Source organism: Mirounga leonina, unplaced genomic scaffold (assembly GCF_011800145.1).
Source record: "Mirounga leonina isolate KUSES-001 unplaced genomic scaffold, KU_Mleo_1.0 Mir_169, whole genome shotgun sequence".
In the NCBI taxonomy this organism is placed as follows: Eukaryota; Metazoa; Chordata; class Mammalia; order Carnivora; family Phocidae; genus Mirounga; species Mirounga leonina.
In genome coordinates, this window is record NW_023270431.1 from 16,997,758 (window position 1) to 17,024,049 (window position 26,292).

The following is a 26,292-nucleotide window of genomic DNA, read 5'->3' on the forward strand; positions in this document are numbered from 1 at the left end:
CTGGGGCTCAAACTCATGACCCTGAGATCATAGCCTGAGCCTAAATCAAGAGTTGGGTACTTAACCAACTGAGCCACCTAGGAGCCCCTAAATTTATTTTAATTATGAAGACTTCTTACTAAGGAAACTATAAAAATTGCATATTTTGACTATAGAGATGTAAAAATAATATTCAAAGAAAAAAGTGTCTCTGACTCTGAATTAGATAACTATAGTTATTCAAACAGAACTGATCAACAGCTGGAGGAAATGATCAGTTATTAGAGTGAAATGCATTTTGTTTGCAAGAGAAATAGAGATCATCCCACAAATTTGTCAAAATGTCAAAGTGTCTGTGAGAAAATAACTGTAGCATTTAGAAAACTGTGGAATTTGGAAATTAAATGTATTTGACGTGATTTTTCTGCTTTGTATCCATTACTGTTTGGCATGAGAGATAGTTAATGGATTAATCATAACCTTGAAATTAGGACAAAATCAAATCTAATTGGAAAGCTGACTTTTCTGTGTTTCAACCCCAAACTGCCTGCTTTAAAAAATACAAAATGGAAGCATATTAAGAAAATACTTTTTTGTATAATTTGAAGATGATATACATTTTGGCACCTACATTTTTCTATACATAGATAACAATAAGCTATATATCATTCTGTAGATAAATCAAATATATATACATACATATATAGAGAGAGAGATGTTTATGAAAAGCATGATATGCTTTCTTTATTTTTCACAGTAGACATTCCACTCTTACTGATTCTAATTCATTCTCCGCACTGTTGACTAAGAGCTATGACTGATACAATTCTGACCAAATCTGTTCCGTCAATGATATCACACAGCTTTTACAATAAAATCAAAATGCCTCCATACCTTTTGCTCAGTTTACCATTTGAACATACAAGAATTCTTTTCACTTCTTTGAACTTTTTCTTCAGTGATGCTGCTTACATTTATCCTATTGTTTCAGTTTATCTGATACTTTCATCTTTATGATTGGTTTTTACTAGCTGTTTCCTGTTGAAAGAGGGAGAAAGGAAAGCCTGATCAACTTCTACATTTGTTCTATTTCTGACTTCTCTGTAGGGAGTTTCCTGATTACCCCCACACAAAGTATGGTCTCTCTTCTGCATGGTATGGTAGCAATATTTACTTTTTCTATCACCTTTTTCACATTATAGAATACATTTTCAATGCTTGCCCAGTCCTCTAGATTTTATGCTTCTTGGTCATTTATATCTTGGTCACCATTATTTCCTGAAAATTTACCACAATGCTTATTTTCTTCCTCCCTCCCTCTCTCCCTTCCTCTCTTCCTCCCTTCCTCCCTCCCTTTCTTTCTTTTTTAAGATTTTATTTATTTATTTTGACAGAGAGAGACAGCGAGAGAGGGAACACAGCAGGGGGAGAGGGAGGGGGGAAGCAGGCTTCCCGCCGAGCATGGAGCCCGACGCGGGGCTCGATCCCAGGACCCTGGGATCATGACTTGAGCCGAAGGCAGACGCTTAATGACTGAGCCACCCAGGCGCCCCCCGTTCTTTCTTTCTTTCTTTCTTTGCTAAGGGTGAAACTTTTGTCCAGTTTCAAATGTACAACACAGTGATTTGACAATTCTGCGCGTTAGTCAATGCTCACCATACTAAGTGCAGCACCATCTATCATCATATAAAATTATCACAGTATATTATTGACTATATATATACTGTATATATAAAAGAGTGTATATATATAAAGAGATGTACTTTGCATCTCCATGGCTTATTTTTTTTAATAACTGGAAGTTTGTTCCACACAGTGCTTATTTTCAATAAATATTTATGTAATAAATATATAAATCCATCTTAGAAGTCTCAGACTATATGTATTCACTTCTGAGGTTGGACTATCAAAATATCAGTAAGTAAAATAAAGGGCAACTAGAAATTTTGGGGACAGAGGATTTAGATATATAAAACTATAGTGATTTATGATTACAGTAACATCTTTGTACTCTATGAATCCTATAACATGTATTTCCAAAGATGATACCATTCAATTTTTAAAGTATTAATTTTACTACTTGTTTTAATTTCTGCTGACATCTATTACTTCTTTTTATGAGTAATTATAGAGACAGTATCCCAAGGAATGTCAAAAAAAGGAAAAAAGAAGAAACTTAACCCAGTCAATTTAACATATCTGAAACAAACACTAATAGCATGAAATGAAAAGAAACCACTTGGAAAAAATGGGTTAATTATTCCCTATTATTTCAAATTCTTTATTATCACCATTACTAGAAATCATCAAAATTGAATGTGTGTGTATATAGAGAGATATGTATGTGTTCAGATATGTGCATATACACATACATACATAGGCAAATTTAAATTTATATACATTTTAGTTACACAAACTCTTAAGTTCTACATTTAAGTTAACTTTCTAGATGGTGATTTAGATATATTCTTTAGTTAAATACTGCTAATGCTATAAAAATGAATCTAGAATCAATTTATAAATAATAAAATAGTTTCTTATCATGCAAAATTTTTCCTCACATTTGTATTTATTTTATTAAATTACACCATTCAAATCTAAATTACCTCCACAGCTCTTAACTTTTTACACAATCTAAGTAATTTTCCCACTGATAAAATAAAGCCAGCAATAACTATTTGCATAAGGAAACTCCAGAAAATTAAAAATAAATTCATAAAGACAAAAACAATATCACTTAATCTTGGGGAGGAAATACATGCAGGCATATTAAGACTCAAGTATGATAACTCATTTAACAAGGAATGATAAAATTGTTTAAAGATGTACAAAGCAATTTCTAGCTACATTAGTAGAATCCAGAGGAAAAAATTAACAGGAATTTTTAGTTTTGTTCTAGTGAGGGCTTGTGTTTTGCATCAGAGGATAGAGTTAATTTCCAAGGCCAATAATTCAAATGGAGTCGAGCAAAGGATAAGTACACATTTTTAAAAAAAGTTTTGTTTATTTATTTGAGAGAGAGAGAGGGAGAGCATGCAAGTGGGGGGAGGGGCAGAAAGAGAATCTCTAGCAGACTCCTGTCTGAACCTGGATCCCCCGTGGGACTGATCTCAGGACCCTGAGATGATGACCTGAGCTGAAATCACGAGTTGGACACTTAACTGAGTTACCCAGGTGCCCCAAGTACACATTTATTATAAGGCTTTAGTTGTTTAAGTTAGCTAACACAAATATGCAAAAATAATAACAAAATATTTATTTTGCAAAGTCGATGTGCAATGGTAGATTTAAAATATATTCATAAGGCAGATAGAAGATCAAGAATCATCTTGATAGTAACACTAGATTCCTTATAAATTGAGAGGAAAATTTATAAAGATAAAAGTAAAATTGTATTCTAATTCATAATTCACAGCATTGTAATCAAATTACAAAAGAAAATAGGAAGATTCTAGAAAACATTAGGAAAATGTAAAATAAATACAATAAAGTAAACTTTATGCTTCTTAGATTCATAATTTTTTTAATATACAAAAGAATTATACAATCTACTGGTAAAGATGGGACAAAAACACACTAGCACATTGGGTGTAGAAATATGAAGTATTATGTGTTTTTGTTCATTTATTCAAGAAATATGTATTGAACATAATAAATCATAGGCACTTTTCTAAACACATTGCTGAACAATAACAGAAAATTTCATGTAGTCTTCTGCACACTTGCGATATATTGTTGAACAACAACAAAGCTCCTCATGGACCTTACATTCTAGCATAATCTCCAATCCGGGAACATCAATTAAAACAAAATAAGCATGTGCATTTCAACACAGAAATTCTAAACCTGGTTTGGTAACTCATAATGGTGCTTTTATGCATAAATTATTAAAATTTAAACATTTTAGTATATAATTTTGTGAAGAGTAAAAAAAAATCTAAAAACCAAGTGAATATTCAGCCTTCAATGAGGAACTGACTCAATTATGTATATTCCAGAGAATATTATTTAGTCATTAACATAAAAGACCTATCTCAGATGACCTAGAGGAATCCAGAAGTTATTTTTTAGTGAAAACAAAGTAGCATTATGTAAATAACACAATCCTACTTCTGTAAAACTATAAGACCGGAAAACCTGATGTATATATACGGGCAATATATATATATACTCTACAGAGTTATATATCAATAAAGAAATTATGGTAGATGCACCCTATTCCTAGTACGACTGGGGAAATAATGTAGAAGAATGGCTGGAGTAAACAAACAGGGGAATGTGAAAAGAGTAAGTTCAAAATAGTCTGCATTTGTATATGCATGTTTCTCCACATAAATTAAAATAAAAGAAATACTGGCAACTATAGCCACTACTTATATATTGTTCATTATTTCCTGGAAGCATGCTGCTAAATTCTACTCGATCAATCTTCACCTATGTTTCACTGGGGCATGCTATTATTATCCTCTTTTAACAAATAAAGAAATGAAGGTTAAAACCTTTCATTTGCTTGCCCCAGGTCAAAAAGCTAGAAAGTGGAGTCGAGAGTTACACTCAAACCACCTGACCATGGGGTCTTGTTGTACCATTATTACAAAATATAAGATAACTTGATCACTGGCAATGGGAAAATGACATTGCAACAATAGTGAATATAAGTTGTAGTTGGTTTTCTTTCTTTTTTTTCTAAAGAAAAGGAATTACTTTTTAAAAATAAATCAAATATATATGTGTCTGCTCTGCAATTTTATCACAATTTCACTAAAAGGTTGTACCTGGGTCTGAGTATGCAGAAAAATTATTTGTGATTATATATGTAAAATCAGTGGACTTTGTATAACTGATGAGAAAGCCAGATTTATTTTTTGATGTTGTCTGTTATTAATTTGATTCCTCACTGATGCCATTTTAGAGAGGCAAGCTGTGCTCCCAGCCGTGTTATTCCTTATGACAGCAAATCACACTCTTACCTTTGAGAAACTTATAGGTCAGTTAAACTTTATAACTGTCTCTGCCTTTAACTATGGTTTTTCCCTACTCCATTTTGTTCCCATGACAGTCTAGTGTCTTCTGCATTTAGTTGAGCATTGTGTTGCCCAAAAGAGAACTAGTCACCCAATGATTTTAAATTGAGTATGTTCTTTTCTTAGAGGGTGACTTTTTGTGCTTCTCTGTGAATTGTAATGACAGAAAAATTAAGGTTGCTTGAAATATTAGCAAACAATTTATTTGAAGTCTATCTTGTGACTGAGATATCACATTAGAGTAGTAAGTCTCATCCTTATGTGTTTTGATTAAAAGCAAAATTCTTCAGAAATATTTATCCATTTATTTAGAGGAATAGTATACAATTATCATTTCCTAGAGATTTTCAAGAATAGAAGAGATTCATACTTGGGTTTTATAGGAAACAGGTATCTGATGAGATGACTTCAAAAGGCCAATTTCAGCTATACTATTTGATAAACATTTTGCTAGAAAGTAGAATTTATTAAAGTAAATTTGGAAGTTTTCCTTCCTTTTCTATTTTTTGGAATAGTTTGAGAAGAATAAGTATTAACTCTTCTTTAAATGTTTGGTAGAAGTCCTCTGTGAAGCCCTGGACTTGCATATATTGAGAGATTTTTGATTACTGATTCAGTTTCTTTGCTGGTTATTGGTCTGTTCAAGTTTTATTTTTCTTCCTGTTTTAGTTTTGGTAGTTTATATGTTTCTAGAGATTTATTCATTTCTTTCAGGTTGTCCCAATTTGTTAACATATACTTTTTCATAATATTCTCTTATAATTGTTTGTATTTCTGTGGTGTTGGTTGCTATTTCTCCTCTTTCATTTGTGCTTTTATTTATTAAAATAAATTTTAGAAACTATTTACATGAATATACCAGAATATATAAAAGTGTACCATCCATAACTTTCAAGCAAAACTAGCAATGGTAATTTTTCTAGATGTCAGTAAGTTAATCAGATCTAAAGTAATCAGTTATGTCAAAGGAACTTGAACTAATAATTAAAAAAATATTTTTAATATCTGTTATTTCATTGTATTACCTAAATAAGATTTTGAGAACATGTGTATTGGTTTGAGTTCTATCTGTAAAGTATATTGGACAATATACAAAAATTATTGTAATTTGTATGTGCTTCCCTGTGGAGGATCTAACCTAAGTCTTCAGTGGCTATTCAGATACTGGTTTACTCTTACTGTATTTGCTGCTCCTTTTGAAAATCATCTGTCAAAAATAACTTTAAAAATTACCAAACATCTGAAACTTGCTTCAAGTTATTCCATTTGTAAAAAATAATAATCATATCCAATAAAACACTTTCTGACCCATAGATAAAGAAAAGCAAAATGGTTGACAAAGTATTATTATGGGTCCATGTTTACATAAATTTATGTATTTTAAGGCATCGCTGTTAGAAGTTTAGTAATTACATGGTATATATCAAGAAAATGCTTTATTGTTTGTTTCTGTAAAGGGACATTTACTTATGACTTGCAACTCAGAGAAATACTTTGTAAGGGAATTCATTTAGTTATGTGAACCCAAGACCTCAATTTTCACAGGTAAATAGTAAAGCAGTTTGACTAATCTTCTAAAGCCCCTCCACTTATATTTGACATGGCAATGCTTGTTAGGAAACATTTCATGGGCTAAACTCTGGATAGCAGAGCTATTTGTGTTTTCTCCTTAGGTGAAATGTGAAACTAGTGATATTAAATAGTCCAAGCCTGATTGAGGTTGAGGGAACAAATGTATACATTTAATAGCTCCATTATAAAGAATTAGTCTTACAATCTGTTAGATAGCAAGATATATTCTTATGTACATCTGAAATACAATTAAGAACTGCAGGAATAAATGCCATTTCTTTATAAACTTACTCCAATTGGTAGTAGTATAAGAAAATAAATTAAGCCTGTGTGAAGTTTTTGGAAGCAGCTACATTTTAAAATGTTCAGGAAGTATGACTTCAAAAGTCTTTCTTAGGTAAGATGATTTCAACTCAAAAACAGATAATATAACTTCGTACTTTTCCTTCTCTTCATTGTATATCATAGCATATTTGGCAAAATCTTTGCTAACGCTGTCATGTATACATTGATGTTACATGAAACAAATGGCTTGAATTAAAGTTAAAATTCTTTCATGCCGTGCTGAAAATAACCTAACTGGCTTGAAAACCATGTGGATCAAAACTAGCTTGATTGAATGATTCAACATCATATATTTTAACACTAAAATCAGATAGAAACATAACAAACATGTAGCTTATGAAATATTAGCTTTAATAAAGTGCATTAAAATGCTAGTTCTTTAAAAAATTAGTTGGATGCAAAATATGTTTAAGAATTTACCTATATGAATAATAAAAAAAATAAAGAAAAAAAAAGAATTTACTTTCAAGAATCCGTGCTTAGTCTGTGTTTTTAACTTTTGTGCTTTCATAGTTAATAGTTACTTTTTAAAATACTGGTCACTCAAGGGGTGCCTGGGTGGCTCAGTCATTAAGCATCTGCCTTCGGGTCGGGTCATGATCCCAGGCTCCTGGGATCAAGCCCTGCATCGGGTCCCTGCTCCATGGGAAGCCTGCTTCTCCCTCTCCCACTCCCCTTGCTTGTGTTCCCTCTCTTGCTGTGTCTCTCCCTGTCAAATAAATAAATAAAATCTTTAAAAAAAAAAAAATTGGTCACTCAATTTTCTATTGTATCTTCATATAAATATATACCAAAATGTTTTCAAATTTAATAAAATACTATTAGAGTTTTGTAGCCCAAACTACTATCATAATGATTGATGTACAGAAGCTTTTTCTAAAATAAAAGTTTATCAATGAGTAAATCTTTTAGACTTTCTTACTAAATCTAGATATACTCCATACCTTGCTACATATAGAAATGTGACTTGGGGGGCGCCTGGGTTGGCTCAGTTGGTTACGCGACTGCCTTCGGCTCAGGTCATGATCCTGGAGTCCCGGGATCGAGTCCCGCATCGGGCTCCCTGCTCAGCAGGGAGTCTGCCTCTCCCTCTGACCCTCCCCCCTCTCATGCTCTCTCTATCTCAGTCTCTCTCTCAAATAAATAAATAAAATCTTAAAAAAAAAAAAGAAATGTGACTTGGGATGTAGTCTAATAAAAAATGTAAAGAGGTCAGTATAGAACTTTATGATGGGATTTTGCAGCATTTTCAATAACATTATCCGATAAGTCTCGGTACTAATTTAACATCTTTTTTTTCTCATAGCACATTTGTTAAAATCTGTATATTCAAATGGTTCCAGTTGAATTTATAAACAAAAAGAAATCTTCATGATCAAATAGTGTCTCTGAGAACATCAATCTCTCTGTGTATCAGCTACATGTTAGATTAAAATAACACAAAGGGAACACTCACTCTCCTTTTCTATTATTATTACTGCTATTATTTTTACCTAGAGCAATTGTGCAATTGGAGGAAAGAAGATAGAGCATTGCTAGAAAGAAATGGATATATTTGGTTCATGAAAGCTTGGGAATGGGAGGAGTCTGCAGGTAAAAGTAGGTGTTTTGAGCTAGAAGCCAGAGTTGAGAAATGGAAGAGGTCAAAGAGAGGACAATTAAAAGTTTACTTAGGTTGATACCAAGACAGAAATAAGCTGCAGTTAAATATGAACCCAACAACTCCTCATTTAAAAAATATTCTTGAAATGTTATTCTAAGTAAACTATTTTGACAATTGAAGTTTACTTTTTAAGATTTAAATTTTTGTCCATTATTTAAAATAAACCAACAAAAAGACAACACTTGCTTCTAAAATGTATATATTTAAAAGAGTTGGTCATTTCCCACCATCTCAGCTTGTAGCATTCTAGTTTGCTTTTTTCAATGCCAAGGTACATATATGTGATTTTTCCCAACTTCTACATGTCCATGGATCCTTTGTTTTGTTATTATTTTAGGAGGATGCACACAGAGTACAGATACCTCGGGGTAACTGAATGCTGGCAGTTGGACAACGGCATCTTCTCCCATTGTAACTGATGTAAAATAATGAGGTCATTGGTGAAATTTCCATCCATATGAAGTAAGAATGTTTAGTAGACAAGGACTCTGGCAATGCAAACACTCTTGATTTACTATCTCAGTTTGATGCTCTACACATTTATTCTCCTCACTAATCCTCAAACTCTGAAGTTGGACTAAAAAACTCCACTTAATACAGCAAAGGAAAGGACAAAATCAAACCTAAGTTTCTGCATGCAAAGTATGTTCAAGGGTCATATTCTATTAGATATACTGTATTTTCATTTCCTTGTTTTCTTATACATAGTATTTCAAAACATTAATGTTATTGAAACTCTTGATTCTGGGTCATATCATTGAGATTATTTTCCTTTGTTTGCTTTACTTTTGTCATACCTTTTTCTGTCTTCTTCGTTAAACTAATAGCCAGCACTACACTAAACAAGAAAACTGCTCAGAAATTGTGTTAAAATAGTCATTGTAAGGATATTTTTTCTTTCCAAGTAATGAACTTGTATTCCCTCTTAGAAAGTGTCCCCCACCTCATCCCAATTACCTAACCTTAAAATGTGGGTCTGTCAATTTAGTCTTTGTTTCCCTCTTCCAAAAACATCTGATCAGGCATGATGCAAATAATGCAAATCTAGTCTGGCAGAAATAGAATGAAGTAGAAAGCTACTGTGTAACTAACATGACTGCCAGGAAGTCTAGAGGCCTAAATCAGAATTAAAAAAAGAAATCAATGAAGGCTACCTATGGTGGAAATATACAAAACCATGCCAGTTCTAGGATGGCTGTTAGGATGGCCATAGCATTTTTCATGTAACCCTTGCCACATCAAGACTCTCAACTCTGTTACCATTACATCAGGATGGCTTTCCTTCCTCCAGGCCCCACATCCCCACTCCGGACAGGAGGGAGGACTGACGACCTATAATCTATTGCCTCCCAATGTCAAATCAGTGTTGCAGCTGTTTCCATCAAAAGGTATAATCAATTTCTCCAACCTTGATCTTGGTCTGGTTTGGGCATACGTCATGAAAAAGAGATGGGTCATCATGAATGTACCCAGGAATAAAAGGGATATATAGCCCACAAACTGTAGTTCATTTAGTACATACCTTCTATGAAGTAGGAGTACAGAAAAAGGTGCAATTAGAGGGGATAAAAAAAATGAAGGTGAAGGAAAGCTAAACTGAAATGCCAAGAAAAAGAAGGTGGAAGGGAGCCTGGGTGGCACAGTGGTTTAAGTCCCTGACTCTTAGTTGCCACTCAGGTGTGTCCTCAGTGTCGTGAGATCGAGCCCCTAGTGGGGCATGGAATCTGCTTAGGACCATCTTCCCCTCTCCCTCTGCCCGTATCCCCTGCTCTCTCTCTAAAATAAATAAATCTTTTAAAAAATAAAGAAGGTAGAAACATCTATAATTTACTGCATGGTATAATTAAAATAGCCAAGTACTTTAAAGGATAAATCCTTTGGATTTTATATTGGTTTTTAAAATATATTTCTGAATTAGAACACAATTTTAAAAAAATTCTGTTTCTTGAAACTTAATGGAAATGTGGCCATAAACCTTTTGGATAAAAATTTACTGGAGTAGTGATTATAAGCAGCAAAATTATGTGACAAGAATCCAAGTGCCATGGACAGAAATTATTGAACTTCATCAGACAAAGAATATTGTGACAACTTGTTCCTTAATCTGATCAATAGCTTTTCCATGGATTGCAATCTATTATCCCTGTACTAAATCATCATGCTCCAGTTAAGTTAGCTTTGAAACACTAAGAGAATTTTAATATTTGTTTTCATATTAGGATGATCATTTTCAATTAACCTCCACTTAAAGGCTCTTAATTAAAATATAGTTGCTGATATTCTCAGAACTATCATTAACCAGAAAGCTGTGGGCCTTTTATTGCTTCCCTTTATATTAAGCTTTCCAGATTACTCATAATGTTTCCTTCTTCTGTTGGACATTTTATAAATTCTGCCCACATACCCAAAGCTGTAAGCTGGAAATAAAAGGGCTTTATCACTTGTTAGGGAGATCCTTTTCCAGTTAAACTGTTCCTTACAGCCAATCAATTTGTCAGATCAGAAGCCTATCTTTTGTGAGAGTTCCTCTGAACTAAAGCTGACAGGGTTAGGCCAGGGTCAGCTGTCTGATAAATCAAAGCAAAAGACAACTTAAAGCACTACAGTAGAGAGGGTTAGGGATTGGCACAGATGGCATTATCTGGGAGTTGACATTGATAAAAAACATATTTGTAAGAGTTAGCTTGCAAGACTTAAAAAAAAAAAAAAAAGCCCTCCTATTTCCTGCCTTCCCAAATGACATCCAGATTAATGAGAAAAGTTAGAAAAGAAGGGACTTGTAAGCCATTTATCTACCGAGTAGTAAGCTTAAAAAAAAATAAACCTTGATGGTCTTCAATAAAGAAGCTTAACAAAGGTTAAGGGCTATCAATCTTTTCTGTAAGCTATCAAAACTGACTGACCTTAAATTGTACAGAAACAAGATAGAAGTGACCGTGACAGACGCTTTACTAAAGGTGTATGTTCCAATGCTAAGACAATGTAGACGTTTATTACTTAAAGTTTACAAATGTTATAATTAAAATACAGTAACATTTTCAAAATATCAATATTTACCAGAAACAAACTTATTTCTGTAAGATGTTATTCATAATTACATCTAAACTTATAAGTTTATTTTAGGTGGAAAGTCTTGCTGTTTGAGTCTGATAAATTCTAAATTTTTTTTTTTAAGATTTTATTTATTTATTTGACAGAGAGAGAGATAGCGAGAGCAGGAACACAAGCAGGGGGAGTGGGAGAGGGAGAAGCAGGCTTCCTGCCGAGCAGGGAGCCTGATGTGGGACTCAATCCCAGGACCCTGGGATCATGACCTGAGCCAAAGGCAGACGCTTAACGACTGAGCCACCCAGGCGCCCTGATAAATTCTAAAATTAAGTTTCAAAATCAATCATAAAAATGTTCTCAATTTATGAGTAATTTATGTATGTAAGATAATATGTAATGTATCTTACCGATGTGCCATGTTGTCTCAAAATGAAAAAGCCATGCCCAAGTCAATACTGGGGCTTCCTTTAGCAGTGAAATACCACAATCCTGCTTTGTGGCCCAAATAGAGATGTAATGGTATGCGGATCATCAACCACCTAAATAATTGTCACAAACTTCACAAAGAAGAATGTATTACCAGCTGGGGGTCTAAAAAATGGTAAAGTGAAGAATTTTTGAAAAATATAGCAAATAGGCCCCCTCTCTACTTCTTTCACTTTCCTAAGAAGACACCAAACTCAAAAGAGATTTTTTCTGATACTGCAAAAACGTTTCCAATGAAGAAAGCTAATTTAGCAAATCATGAAGATTTATCTTTACAAATAAAAATAAATCAAAATGTTTATTCTATAGATTCTGGCTCTTAATTTGGCAGCCCTTGATTTTTACATAAAATGGAATAAAGAAGTATTCTGTAATATTATATATACTTATAGGTACTTTGTAAGATGCCAAATCAATGCAGTGGAAAAGAAAAAAAAAAACTAGGAAAATGGAATCATTTGAAAAAGTTCTTGAGAATAAATGAAGCATTTTAAACTATTCTGTGAATGATAAATTTTTATTTATTAATTTTTCTCCAGACTTTGAAATAAGAATTGCATATTATAAGGGATATGGTGTGTTTATGAGATTTGACTTGTTATAAATGCTCATTTCTGATGGAACCTAGGACATATATTTGTTCGGGTAAAATTAAGAAAAAATGGTATTAAACATTCACAGTAATGCTCTGCTATAATTGTCTGTTATATGAAGTCATTTTTTTTAACCTATTAAACTGCACATCTAAAGCAATACTTTAAAGAAAAGATATTAAATATTTAAAGCTTTTAAATAAAATTTAACTATAAGCATTCATCCTTAAATAATTTATATTCTAAGATATTTGCTATGTTCATATATTTCATATGCTTAATGAATTTAAACACATAGTAATTTCTTGATAACTTTCACAGGACTTTTTTAAATCAGGATAGCATAGAGGAAATTCTTTAGGCTATTATAAGAAATCAAAATTAAAATATAAAGTAAGAAAACTATGTGGTGATTTGGATGCTTTTGGTAAGTAATCCAGTTATCCAATCTTGAATCTCTCCTTCTTCCTCTTCTTACTCCTCTTTCTTCTCCTTCTTTGGCATAACTTTTTTTTTTTAAGATTTTATTTATTTATTTGACACAGAGAGAGACAGCAAGAGAGGGAACACAAGCAGGGGGAGTGGGAGAGGGAGAAGCAGGCTCTCCACCGAGCAGGGAGCCCGATGCGGGGCTCAATCCCAGGACCCTGGGATCATGACCTGAGCCGAAGGCAGACGCTTAAAGACTGAGCCACCCAGGCGCCCCTGGCATAACTTTTTAATGTATGAATTAGGAAAAAAAAACACTTATAGTTTTCATGACAAATGAAATGATGCAATCTCTGTAATTGGTAAATTAAAAATAATACCAAGAAGTATTTTGTTTTAGATGCTACAATAACCTTAGGTATCTACCTTTTGGGAGATGTTCTGCATTGTGACAAAAAAGTCTATTTTTGTTTGCCAAACCTTACAGTATATTTGGCTCAAAAATGTATACTCTCAGAGAAAAAGAGAAATAAATTGAAGGGAAATAACAGCCTCATTAATCAAAGTAAAACATATTTAAAACCTAGTGAATAAAATTATTTAAATGAAATGTTCTAAAGGACTTGGTACTCATTCTGGCTAGAAACCTCAGCAGGTATCTGTAAGGGCAAAGTCCATCAGGGCAGAGACGATAAGCAAGCATTTACCCCCATTCTTATATGATATCCAGGAACTTGGGGTTGTTGCATGAAATACATAAATGAGGTTTCAAAATGTTTTTTTAGATGGGAAGGAAGAGGAAGAATCTATCCAAGTGCTTGTTTCTTCCATGGGATGAGGGGCAAGTCATTTGTATTTTGGGGGAAAGGGATAAAATGAAGTATAATGAAGACTTCTGTAATGGCACCAAAAAGAGCATGATCTGATTGTCCAGACTCTAAAGCTATAAAAGGAAGGGACTAATCCATGGTAAATATAAGTCATGGTTCTTTGACTCAGAAGAAAAGAGAAACACCACATATCTGATCATGATTTTTGAGACTTAGACTATTCCAACAATAACATTAAGTAGGGTGAAAGAGATATCAAGATGTTCATCAATAAAATATTTTCCAAAGTTCTCTGATGCCAGATAGATATTTCAGAGGCAGCATGTACATTATAAAGTGGAAGAGAAATTCCACAGATCTAATTTACACTATTAGTTACATCCTTGGTTAGGGCCGAAGCAGCATCATGGAAACTGTTCATCAAAGATGCACCCTCATGGGTTATATCCTAGGAAGAGGAAGATGTTTTCCTAGGCAATGCAGTGTTTCCATATGAATGGGTGGGGGGAGGGAGCTGGAGGATTTGTATACAATGACTACATCACTTTTTGGCATTTTTCTTCAATTATGAACAAAACAATTGGATCTTACTGTCTGTTATATTAATGATATGGAATGAAATACTCCAGAGTATGTACCAAATAGAAAAAGATTGGTCATTGTTCATTGCAGAGCTCTTTTTCTAGATATTTCAAATGTTCCCCTTGGAATAAAGGGAGGTCTTTACTCAATGTTTAGATCTCTTCTGGGTACATATCTCAGAACAAACATTAGAATTGGGTTGAGCTTTAATAAATGATGGCATGGCTACTTAAAGTGAGTGGACCGAAAAGGCATTGTGACAACATTCATCAAAGAAACATCAAATGGCACAGATCAATGGCCATTGTGTGATTCCAAATACCTCCAGATAGTTCTTAAGAAATGACCATGTAACATATCTCAAGTACATCTAGAAGAGAAGAATGTTATTATTGGATTCCTCAGGAGTGGAGAACAGGACTCCCTGATACTCAGATATAGCCTTTATACTGTGTCAGGGTTCCAGTTCATCAATGAGGTAAAAAAGGGTAACTTAACAGAGATATAGATTTGTTTACTCTCCCCAAACACTCAAAGAGATCAGAAAAAAATCCATTTGCACTTTTTTTTCATTTCTTCTGGGCTCATAATAGTAAGAACAAAGTGAAGAACAAAAAGATTGAAGGAGACACTATCTTTAAATGTTCACTCTGTAAAAGGAAGATCTTTTGCCAGCTTTTTCATTATTCAAAAATTCTTCACTAAATACTTGCTTTTGAGTATGTTCTTCAGATAGAAGTTCCTTACATCATATGTTCTGGGTACTGTACTTTTCCATCTCCTTGAAGGCTGGGTTCTTTTTCTGACTTCATTTGAATGTTAATTCTTTTTTTTTTTTTTTTAAGATTTTATTTATTTATTTGACAGAGAGATAGAGAGAGAGCACAAGTAGGCAGAGTGGCAGGCACAGGGAGAGGGAGAAACAGGCTCCCTGCAGAGCAGGGAGCCCGATGCAGGGCTCGATCCCAGGACCCTGGGATCATGACCTGAGCCAAAGGCAGCCACTCAACCGACTGAGCCACCTAGGTGCCGCAGAATCTTAATTCTTTATAATGAATTATCACAATTAACTAGTTGCCACTGCTATGACACAGTGATATTCCCTACACAGTATATGTTGATGTTTTTATCAAATATATTATCTATTTATTAGTGGTGTATTTTTTCTTTCCTTCATTGTGCTGAAGTAACTGAGAATGGAAATTATACTCTGGAATGTGTATATCTATAGCTATTGCAGTTGAAATAATGCTTCTTTTATTTTTTATTTCCAAAATTATACATAGTTCTTGTTCTTCTATCCATTATACAAATGAGCAATTTATAGTTTTATGTAGTATAAGAGAAAATAGAAAGAATTTTCATTCATTCATGGGGAATTCATAATTTGCCCATTTCTCTATCCTAATCAAATCCTAGTGTAATTCTTTTTTTTTAATTTAAATTCAACTAGTGTTATATTTATAACCAAGTAAGATTAATAAGGATACAGAAACCTCATGCCCCTGTTTAAGTTTACAAAAACCATTAGTGATAGCAATTGATGAAATGCCAACAACTTATATAACTTTACTCACACTATATATTTGCTCTTTTTTAGATGTCAAACCAGTCTCCCTATAGTTACTTAACTGCACTAAACATGTTTCTTATTTTAAAATGTCTTTGACAAATAATAAGGTAACAATAGACAACATTGAATATTAGTCCCTTTTAATAAAGATCTTGTTTGTTTCCTTTCTTCAATTTTATTTTTTTATATAATTATGTTTTTGGAGTATAGTTGACAAGCAATGTTATATTATATATTATTATAGATTATATTATATATTATATATTAGTTTTAGGTAGTAAAAATAGTGATTCAACAAATCTATATGTGTGCTATGTTCACAAGTGTAGCTACCATCTGTCACCATACAGCGCTATGACAATACAATTGACTATTTTCCCTATGCTGTACTTTCTTTCATACTCGTAACTTATTCATTCCATAACTGGAGGCCTGTACCTCCCACTTTTCTTCACCACTCTTACACATCCCCCTACCTCCTTCCCCTCTGGCAGCCATCACTTTGTTCTCTATATTTTATTCTTTAAATCAGTGGTCAGCAAACTATGACCTATGGACCCAAATCCAGCCAACAGCCTGATTTTGTACAACTCCCAAGCTGAGTGGTTTTTACATTTCCTTTAATAATTTTTAAAAAATAAAAAAGGATATTTTATGCCACGTGAAAATTATACAAAATCCAAATTTCACTGTCCAAAAAATTTTATTGGAACAGAGGCATAAACAACCACTTACATATTGCCTCCGTTCTTGTGCTACAACATTAGAGTGGAGTAGTCATGAAAGCGACTATGTGGCCCTCAAAGCCAAAAATATTTACCCTCTAGCTCTTTACCTAAAATATCTTCTGAGCCCAGTTTAAGCCTGTTCTGACTCATGCAGGTAAAGAGGATATAGATAGGATTGATTAGTCTCATAACTAGCAAAGATGAAAGCAGTTAAAATGATTTTAAGTTGGAGCAACAAAAAGCCAGCAAGAAAAGTTTCCACTAGTTGAATTGTTTCCTTTGATTGAACAATAATTTGTTCCACTGTGTTGAATTACTGTAAGACGATCATGGTTTTGCTCACAGTTAATTGTGTAACCCAGACCATTTAGCTGGAACTAGACATACCAAAGACCAAATACTTTGTTTATAGGTTTGGGTTTATTCTTTTTAGTGTGGAAAAAGGGTTAAAATATTCTGTATTTTATACATGCTCAACTTAACATCATTGTGAACCATAAGGTCAGGAGATAGAAAGAATGTAATTCTCAATCAGAGCCATTCCTATTGCTCTGCTTTTGGGGATCATACGCTACGTACTCCCATTGGCTCAAGGCTGATAAGTTTTGTAAATATGCTGAGAGTAGACTCACTCCTCTACTATGGCTTTGGTAATGGCATTTAGTAGTTCTTTCTCACATGTTTTTTTGGATGACTGCCCAGCATCCAGTCGGTGGGGTCACTGCACTTCCTGAGCATGGAGACAAAAGGGAATGCATGGAATAGCTACATCTAGCGTGGATTCTTCTCATATTGGCAAAGCAGTAAAAGATAAAGCATGTGGACATTTTTTTGTCTCTTTTCTACTTAATAGTATTGTGACTCCAGGGCGTCTAGGTGGCTCAGTTGTTAAGCGTCTGCCTTCGGCTCAGGTCATGATCCCAGGGTCCTGGGATCAAGCCCCACATCGGGCTCCTTGCTTGGCGGGAAGCCTGCTTCTCCCTCTCCCACTCGCCCTACTTGTGTTCCTGCTCTCACTATCTCTCTCTCTGTCAAACTGATAAATAAAATCTTAAAAAAAATAGTATTGTGACTCTGGGAAATTTATTTTTTGGGTTTCATGTCCCATTATCTTTAAAATGTGGAAAATACTGAGCAGGATCAAGAAAGGAGAGTTATATTTAATATGTCCAGCACATAATATTGTGGCTATTTCTCTTATAAAACTGAAGTGCTGGAAATGTAGCAGAATAAAAATCTGTCTTTATTTATATGAAAAAAAAGTTTTATCATATTGCAGTAGAAAATAACATATTTTTTATTATTGAATTTGCCACAAATATCTATGCAAGATAAAAGTGAACTCAAGCTCTAAGTCAGATTTCCTGTGTTGAAATCCTCCTCTAACACTTTCTAGGAGTTTTAATGTCAACAAGTTCCTTCACAGAGTTGAGCATCTTTTTTTTTCTTTTGTATTTATAAAGCTGGGAAAATATCATCCAACACATACATTTGTTGAGAGAATTAAAATACTACATCGAAAGTGAAATAAGTGCTCCACAAATGTGAACTATATTAGTACAAAAGTAGCAAAACATTTAACAACTTCATTAGACAGTTAGATTTCAATTTTTGTTAAGTGTGTTAACTACTTGAGGTGAAAACATAGCAATTTATTCAGAAAAATTCTGGCTCACTGCAAGCATACAGGCATTCATCAAGTACCTGATCTCTCAGTCTTTCATTAATACTGTGGGTATGTGCAAGCCTCAGTAGAAACCATGATCTTTTTCAGAACCTAAAAGGTCCCTTCCAGACAGCACACTCTTTGCAGTTTTGAGATGCACCATTAGAAATGTGGCATCTGACCAACTCTGTTCTTGCCTTGCTACACCTTTGGCTTTCTGAACACTGAACCACTTCTTTGCTTCCGGTCTGTTTGGTACTTGTGGTACTTTGGTATTTTTCTCAACTAGAGAGTCTCTCTCCCAATTTTTTACCAATGCCTTTACAAGTTATCCAGACTCACTTTTCTGTGGTTAAGATTTACTAGGTAGATAAACCATCTGGCTAACTTGAGCTTTCACACGACATCTAACTTATGATTTATCTTTGTACTCTAACACTCTATCAGATTTAAATTTGTATATGGCTGTTAAATTTCTTTGTAAACAAATTCCCTATTATAACGATAATAAAGACTCAACAAAGATCAAAGGCCGGATACCATACTTACCACAATACATATATACACATTACATTAAAATAAGGAATCAATCAAAATATTAGAAATTAAAAATACTTTATACTTCGGAAAAGAAACATCTCTATATAATATTTGGAACACAAAGGAATTATAATGGAATTCAGAATATATTTATAACTGTGACCAAAAAAACACAACATACAAATTTAAAAAGGCTGCTAAGACAAGAATTTAGGTAATATTTACTAGAACAAATCCATTACAAAATATTACACTTGATCTTAGCCAAAAGGCTGAGAAGCAATTCCATTACAAAATAAATATAATTTGTTCTACTAGTTCTCCTGCATTGTCTTCTATAGAGTTTACTAATATTCCCACATCGAAGATTTGGTGATGGATTTAATTAAACTGGAGAAGGGATAATAGTTCATGCAGGGGCATGAACAGACCTGAGCACCTCAAATGAGGCTCATTGCTTCACATCTGCTTGGCCTGATCTGATCGAGGCCTCATCTGATTTCAGCCTTAGCTTTAGAAAACAGTGTGGCCTTTGTCCTATTTGGAGCTTACACTGCCTCACTTCAAATATGTGCCAAGCATCTCTTGCCCACAACCTGAGGATTTTGTGATTCCAGACATGGATACCTGCTGGAGCTCACTTGACATTCACATATATTTAAACTGGTACTAAGAGGGATTAATTTCCCCCTCCCCGGCTCCAGGGCAATCCGTAATCAGTAAGAGTTAAGAGCCAATAGATAAATGATTCTCCCTCTCATTGCTCAGCAGACAATTCTGAAATGCATTTTGTAAGGGTACTCAGACGTTCCCAGTAGGATTGTACACCATTACCCACAGTGGTAGCCAACTTTATAATAATCCTTTATTGGCTTTTCCTAATTGCCTTTTCCTCCTTTCCTATTTCACTCTCTGTACTTATTCATGCCTGCTGCCTGTCATTGACGTCCTAATAAATTCCCCTCAGGTGAGCTCTTGCCTCAAGCTCTGATTTTGTGGAATCCAGACGTGGTTCATGGTATCTGACCATTTTGTTCAGCAGTGTGCTGGCACTGCAATTAGGCAATTATGAATAGAAACAACTCTGTCTTTACTGTTACAGTTTGTGTTATTTAGTTTTGATGTCATCATTTAACTTTATTCAAGTTGTATAAAGTATAAACAAAATAGTCACAATAACTATTTCAGTTAATACATGATCCAGGTATATTTCACTCATAAATCTATTTCTTTCAAGCAGAGGTAGTTTTTCTTTTTATGAAATCCATTATCTCCTGCTTCATATTTATACATTAAATTTTACTTCTAATTTTTGTCTTCTTTTACCAGATACTGTTTCCTATATTTTTAATAAGAGAAAAAATTATATTTAATGATATTCTGTTTTTTTTTATTTTATGGGTCGTGGTTTGTTTTTTTTTTTTTTTTTTCCACTACACACAACACTCTCCTAATGCTCTCACACAAGCTTTGCTTCTTTTCTCTTTCAGGTCTTTAAAATTCTCTTTGATATGTTTTCTTTTAAGCAACACTTCAAACCTAAGAATAATATTGGCCATATCCATGGGAAATACTTTTAGAAAAGTTGGACTTTACTTTCTTTTGGAGAATGTCAAGTTAAACTTCACATTTACAAATACTTTCTGTTTATAGACACAAAACAAAATTAAAATTGATTTTCTCTTTTTGGCAATAGTTAGAAATGTTATAGAGCTGTATTTTCCTGTCCAAAGTATTTTCCCTTATATATTGTACCAGGACTTCAATAGCTACAACAACAAACATGGTAAAAAATTAGTCTTTCAAATGTTCACAAAGTTCACAATTTGCTTTTAATCCAGATACAGATATTATGTACACAGCCCCCTACAAATGTTACAAATTCAGTAAAACAAATCAAAAACATATATTTCAGATCAAAGAGTATTTTAAAAAGACAACTGGATTAACATAGAGTCTTACTGGGGGCGCCTGGGTGGCTCAGTTGGTTAAGCGACTGCCTTCGGCTCAGGTCATGATCCTGGAGTCCCTGGATCGAGTCCCACATCGGGCTCCCTGCTCAGCAAGGAGCCTGCTTCTCCCTCTAACCCTCCCCCCTCTCATGTGCTCTCTCATTCTCTCTCTCTCAAATAAATAAATAAATCTTAAAAAAAAAAAAAAACATAGAGTCTTACTGTATCAGAATTCCCTATTGTTGAAAAGTTGACTATGCTTCAGGTATAGAATGTTCTCTCTCTACTCACCCACTTGACAAATACCTATGTGTAACTCTGTCTCCACTCAGACAGACTGAAAAACCTCTTTCACTTTCTCAGTATGAGTCTTAGTGCTTTATTTTTATTTTTTATGTTTCTATTGAAATTTGCAAATAGTTCCAGTAGAGCAATCCCCATAGACTATATATTCTAAAATATCTAAAGTGTCTTATCTTTGCCTTACACACTGTCCAGTCATGGCTCACATACTCAGTATCTTTCACTTAGAATATCACAACTGTATTACATTATTTTCTCTGCCACTTAGTAGTCTCCAAGTTTTATTTTTCTGAGTCCTCTCAAAAACAAAAAACAAAATCTCCAAATGGAGATATTTACCTTGCACAGTTTTCATGAAGATTAAATGAAATGACACTTATTAAGTGTTTGGCATACTGTCTGACACATTCTAGGCAGTGAAATATGGTTGGTTTTGTTATTAGTGTTCTCTTCCACTTATAAAATCCAAACTCTTTACCATGTACAACAAACCCTGGGAAGTTTGCCATTATCTGCCTGCTCAGATTTGTTTTCTACCATTAGCCTTTTACTTGCTACATCCTAGCCACTGTGCCTTACGTATAGTTTCCCAAGCAAGCTGTGTTGCTAGATGCTTCAATTTTTTTGTCCACCTATACTCACATGCACTGAAGGCCTTGGATTTCACAGAGCTCAGATTACATATTAGTTAATCACTGCAACTTTCCTTGAACATTTCTGGCATTCTCCCATTCTACTTTATCTTACTTTTTCCGTTTTGCTATCACTATACCCTCTAAATTCAAAAACCCAGTGAAACCTATTATCTCCTCCAGTAAGTCTCTGATAGTGGGAATAATATTTATGATTTTTATTAGTTCTCCTGGGAAAGAAAAGATCAAAGAGAGCCATGGAAATATATATGTTACATCATAATTTTAAATTGGAAAAAAAATTCCTCTTGGGGAAAAGAAATGGAGACATTGTAAATTCCAAATTTTAAATAAAAAGAAATCCTTTTCCTAATTTATTTTAGCTTATTTTATCCAAGTTGCTGAAAATAAAGGTCTTTGAATTTCTTAAAATCTAACAAATTATTAGACCCTGGTGACATGGAGATGTGTCTGTGATGGTTATTTGACAGCAACATAAAAACACTTTCCCAGAAAAGAAAAACCTGAAACAGCTGATATCTATCCTCTGTGCCACCATATTTGACAGCATGAAATACTTTATACAATTTATACGTAGGAAGAAAAAAACACCCTTTTAGAATCATTCATCAAATGCTTAAAAGCAAAATAAATTAAAGATTTGAGGTTATAGTGTAGTCATAAAATGTGTTACAGGAAATGTCTAAAGGATTATTTTTCACACAATAAAAATTAAACAAAAACCTAAGGGAAGGTCGATTAAGAAAAAGACAAGTATTTGGTAAATGGAATAATAATAATTAAAGATAGTCTATGTCATTTTCTGTTCGACAAAGCAGAGAAAAGTCTGCAATACTATTTAAACATTCCCAAATTTTTTGGAGAGCCACTAAACAGCTTAATAAAGCAGCCCTGAAAGAAAAGGCACATGGTTACAGCCTTTTTTTTTTTTTCCTGTAACTCTTCAGTCAAGGATACATGATTTGGGGATCAGTAAGTAACAAATATTATACTTTACATAAACTAGTGTCCATGAGTGTTCATTCACGGGAGTAAAATATTGGTACCTATCTTATGTGCTTTGAAATAAACTATCTTTGGCGGAAATCTAGGGGGCAAAGTACATTTGCAGAACATAGTCTACCAATTCAAGCTAAATTAGCACAAGAATCTCAGAAGCTTTAAGCTATCTATGGCAGACCAGGGAATGTGCTGTTCAGAGGCATCTTCAAAAAAGGACTACTACCCAGTTGTAAGGATTGGGGCTGGTGGGATCTTTGCTTCCTCATGTTCTACATCAATTTTCAAGCCAATGCCATGTTATTTGTGGATCCTGTTCCCAGCCTGACTCAGCCAAGGTGTTAGGAATTGAGGAGGCCACTGCCCTTCCTGTGAATGACCTGCCAGCCACGACTAAGCAAGACCCACTGGGGGGACTCCTTTAACAACCAACCATTTCTCCAGAGCTCAGCATTAACTGGCAGAAACTTTTGTCAGACCGGCACTGCAGCCTTATCGCTCCCCTACCTAATCCCCATTTGCCCTTTTCCTTGTGCAAGTATTACTCTTCCAATACCTGTGTTGTACTCCTAATTACATCTCAGCATCTGATTCCTGGAGATGCAAAACTGGCATATATTCTTACCAGGAGTAGTCTGAGGAAGCAGATATAAAAAGCAGTTTGAGGACTAGATCACTGAGTGTTCTGTCAGTACTAAGGATCCCATCCTCGGGACTAGATTTTTTTTATGCAGCTCCAGCCACAAAGTGGTAGCCAATTGTTAAAGGTTTAATTGGATGTAAAGTGGTATGACATAATAGTAGAGGGAAAGCACTAGCCCATCTGACAGTTCAGAGATATGAAATATACAGGGGAAATGATAAATAGGAGGACAATGATTGTACTAAGTTGCAGGAAGATAATGAAGAACTTAGGGCAATTATCACACAATTGAAAACCAATTAGTAGAGCAGAGAGTAGCTCTGAAGCTTGAGCAGTTTACAAAAAAATCCCTCATCTCATATAGAGAGAAGGCAGGAAGAGCTGAACATCAACTCCAGGGTTTGATTATCAGAATATCCGAATTTCCAAGGCAGTTGAGTGTTCAAAGTTGTTGTGTTAGAGCAAAGCCAGGGAGCTAATTGTGAAAACCTGGGAACCTGACAAAGACATGGGAATATGTGGGCGGATGCTCTGTGTTGTATATTGGTTTTATATGATTTCAAATCCATCGATCTATGACAAAAATGAAAATTTTTTTAATTTTTTTTAAATTTTGTTGTTGTTGTTAAGATTTTATTTATTTATTTGACAGAGAGAGACAGCGAGAGAGGGAACACAAGCAGAGGGAGTGGGAGAGGGAGAAGTAGGCTTCCCGCGGAGCAGGGAGCCCGATGCGGGGCTCAATCCCAGGACCCAGGGATCATGACCTAAGCCGAAGGCAGAAGCTTAACCGACTGAGCCACACAGGTGCCCCAAAATTGTTTTTAAAAGTAAAGATGTTTTTCTGTAAGAGTGAAGTAAGCTGTGCCAGGATGTCATCATATCTGTTGTCATCGATAAATGCTCAGTAGCTCAGCTGCTGAGGAGTCCCTCAGGAGACTTATGAATAAGAACACATAAATGACAGTGGAAAGGGACATTTAAACTATAAATACTGAGAGTTTGTAGGGGCTATCAGTGTTCTCTCTGCAAGACTATCCTTTGCAGATTTAAATAGTTCTGCCAAGAATTGCAGGCCTATATTCTCTCAGGAGGCTCTACAGGGCAGTCTGTTTCCTTACTTTTTCCAGCTTCTGGAAGCTGACTCAATCCTTGGCTTATGGTTCCTTCCTCCACCTTCAGAAAGCATCACTAACCTTTGCTTTAGGTGTCGCATCTTCTCCAACTCTAACCCTCCTGTCTCCGTCTAAGAAGGATGATTGTGGTTACATTGGGCCCACTTGGATAATCCGGGATAATCACCTCATCCAAAATTATTAATTAAATGTCATCTATAAAGTTTATTTTTCCAAGTAAGGTAACATACATATTTACAGGTTTCAGAGATTAGGGTATGGACATCTTTGAGGGTGGGGCATTATTCTGACTACCACAAAATTAAATTCACTTTACCCTGTTATTGATTTTCAAGATGTTGCTGCTTTTGCTACATCTCACAAATTTTGATAAGTTGTGTTTTCATATTCATTTAGTCTAAAATGTTTTTAAATTTTGCTTGAGATTTCTTTTTCAACTTATGTGTCATGTAGAAGTATGTTGTTAATCTCCACATATTTCAGGATTTTCCAATTATCTTTCTGTTACTGATTTTTAAGTTCAATTCCATTGTGGTCTGAAAGCAGACATTGCATGATTTCTATTTTTAAAAATTTCAAAAGGCATGTTTTATGGCTGAGAATGTGGTCTAGATTGGTAGTTACTTCATGTGCACTTGAGAAGAATGTTTATTCTGCGGTTGTTGGACAAAGTAGCATATAGATGTTAATTGATGGTGTTGTGAAGTTCAACTATGTTCTTATTAATTTTCTCCCTGCTAGCTCTGTCCACCTGTGAGAAAGGGGTATGGAAGTCTCCAAATATGATTATAGATTCATCTATTTCTCCTTGAATTTCTATCAATTTTAGTCTCTCATAGTTTGATGCTCTGTTGTTTTGCACATACATGTTAAGAACTATTAGGTCTTCTTGGAAAATTGACCTTTTTATCATTACATAATGCCCTTCTTTATTTCTGATAACTTTCCTTGCTTTAAAGTCTGATCTGTCTGAAATTAAACTGATAAGAACAGATACTACACTTGATCTTAGCCAAAAGGCCGAGAAGTGATGATCTGTCTGAAATTAATTAATTAACAGAAGAACCAGGGTAGCATAGGGTGAAACTGTATCCATTATTCCTCAAAAGATCTCATTATTTCTGTAGTCCTACAGAAGAGGTTTTTTGGGGGTGGGGGAAATGTCCGTAGGCTCACTGGGGAAAGACTGGAGTTATGGGCAGTGAAGTGTCTTTCATCGAAGGGTCTTGTCCTCTATATTATTATGTTCTCACATTTTAAGGAAATGGCTCAGATCTGTAAACTGGATCAAGGTCATGATTTTACAGTGTAATCACTAAGCTCAGCCTTTTGTTCACCAGATCTTGACCCTTTCTGGTTACATAAGTCAAGTAAAATCGCCATTGGTGGCAATTTCCATTGCCTTTGGAATACTATGGTCTATTAGCCACTGTCATAGATCTTTGTGATTCAGTGCTTTTTGTTCACAATTACAGTAGGGAATGCCCCTCATGAGGAGTATATCCACCTTTCTTCACTGGTGTTGCCATGGGGCCTCTGCTACTCTAG

General features: G+C 34.5%; 2 pseudogenes; both read right to left on the reverse strand.

Annotated features, from left to right (window-relative positions):
• Nucleotides 1-19,247: 19,247 nt before the first annotated feature.
• LOC118017442 lies at nt 19,248-19,342 on the reverse strand (annotated as a pseudogene).
• A 6,340-nt stretch (nt 19,343-25,682) lies between these two features.
• Nucleotides 25,683-25,776, reverse strand: LOC118017439 (annotated as a pseudogene).
• Nucleotides 25,777-26,292: the final 516 nt, after the last annotated feature.